This window comes from Monodon monoceros, unplaced genomic scaffold (genome assembly GCF_005190385.1).
Source record: "Monodon monoceros isolate NGI ecotype Baffin Bay Population unplaced genomic scaffold, NGI_Narwhal_1 Super_Scaffold_7, whole genome shotgun sequence".
Lineage (NCBI taxonomy): Eukaryota > Metazoa > Chordata > Mammalia > Artiodactyla > Monodontidae > Monodon > Monodon monoceros.
This window is the reverse complement of record NW_021703784.1, coordinates 40,342,658-40,344,741: the sequence shown is the minus strand read 5'-3', so window position 1 is coordinate 40,344,741 and position 2,084 is coordinate 40,342,658. Positions and strand designations below refer to the sequence as shown.

General features: G+C 39.6%; 1 pseudogene; it reads left to right on the top strand.

Moving 5' to 3' along the window:
• Positions 1-794: 794 nt before the first annotated feature.
• Positions 795-1,167, top strand: LOC114887669 (annotated as a pseudogene).
• The last annotated feature ends 917 nt before the right edge of the window (positions 1,168-2,084 follow it).

The window sequence follows — 2,084 nt, the reverse complement described above, 5'->3', positions numbered from 1 at the left end:
GTCGTGAGGCCCTAGAACCTGCATTTCTAACAAATTCCTGGTGATGTTGATGCTGGTCCACAGACCACACTTTGAGTATCAAGGTTATAAAATACAAAAAGGGACTTTCAAGACACTTTTACTCAGATGGCCATTATTCATTATTAAGTACAGATCAGTAAAGAAAACTGGCAAAGGAAGTTTTTGGAGGGATGAGGGTGGGGAGGATAGAATATGCCTTATCTTTTGCAAGTGCTACTTGAAGGCCCAGCACGCCGTCCACAAAGCATCCTAGTGTAGCTTGAGGAGGCCACGTGGACCACGGATGTCTTGGCAGCTCTTCCTGGGAGGTCTTTTCAATGTATGAGATGGAAAGAATGAGCCCCATGTAACTGCAGAGTTACCGCCATCACAGCCAAGAACATTCACCTTCTATAGAGTAAAGGTTCCCCTGGCTTCTTTCTTTGCCAAGACTTAAGACATGCTGGAGATGGAGATGAAAGCATTTAAGTCAGCTCCCTTAAAGAATGTCGAAAATACACACCAGGGATCTTTGTCCAAAAGTAAATAATTATTGTTTGGCAAGTGTTTAAAACAGTGGATGGAATTGTACATAAATCTTGTTCTCTCCTTACCAACGACTACTTGCCTGCTCTAACTTGTAGGTGTGCTGTTGCTTGTTTCTGTTTGAATCTGGTTTCATAATGAAAGTATTCAATAAAATTACCTTTTAAGAAATGTGTGCTGGCTGTTGCAGCCACCGCCTGGAGCCTCGGGACCCTCCACCTCGCCGCCCCTGCCCAGCCTGCCCTGCCATGCCGTAGAAAACCTTCAAACAGCACCGAACCTTCGAACAAAGAGTAGAAGATGGCCTACTTAACCTGAAAGCAGCATCCTACCAAAATCCCAGTAATAATAGAACAATACAAAGGTGAGAAGCAGCTTCCGGTCCTGGATAAAACAAAGTTCTTGGTGCCTGATCACGTCAACATGAGTGAGCTCATCAAGATAATTAGAAGGCGCTTACAGCTCAATGCTAACCAAGTCTTCCTGTTAGTGAATGGGCATAGCATGGTGAGTGTGTCCACGCTGATTTGTGAAGTGTATTAAAGTGAGAAGGATGAAGATGGATTCCTGTGTATGGTATACACCTCTCAGGAGACTTTTGGAAGGAAATTTCCTATGTAAGACTAAAAAAAAAAAAAATGTGTCTGTTCCCGAATTTTTTAAACCCTTACCAAGGAATAAAAAAGGGATGTTACCAACTGAAAAAAAAAAAAGAAATGTGTGCTAACAACCACTCCTTAAATATATTGCAGTTTCTATAACATTAAAGACTCCAAGAATTGAAAGGAATTTTAAAAGTCTGCTGAGACTACCAGTGATTCTACACTGATTTCCAACTAAGTGATCAGCTACCGTTTACTTGAATACCTCCAATGCCAGTCAGCTCACCACCACACAGAGATTTCAGTATACTTGCTGACAGCTCTGTTGGAAAATTCTAACTTATGTTATGCCAGGCTGGCTTCAAGACTCTTTAATTTATTAGTCCTAGTTCCACTCTGTAGAGTCACAGAGAAAAAAATGTAACATATTTTTCAAATAACAGTCCTCCCAGTGTTGAACTACTGTGGGCTCTGCTTTCCAGGTCAAAAACTCTTAGTTCTTTGGACTGTTCCTCATATAAAATAAATTCAAATCTCTTCTCCATCTGATTACCTGTACTCTAGAAGTACTCCAGCTTTCCTCTTAAACTGTGGTGTTCTCAATCAAAGGGAAAACTCAAAATGGAACTCAGAACAGTTTAGATTAAACTGTGCCTATTACATCCTTTATTTCAGTTATTTTTTCCACCTTAATGAAACCTACAATCACACTAATGAGGCAGAAAGAGAAAAAGAGTAAGAATCTTGTGGAAAAAAGGATCTGAGATCAGTCATCTTAGTCCCTACTCTTATTAGCTGTGTGAGCAAATTATTTCATCTCCCTGAGTTTAAAATTTCAATTTATAAAATGGCAAAAATTAACCTTAAAAATTAATGATGTACATAAACTTTACAGGCAAATGTATGCAAAGTCCCTAATAATGCTTGGCATATAAT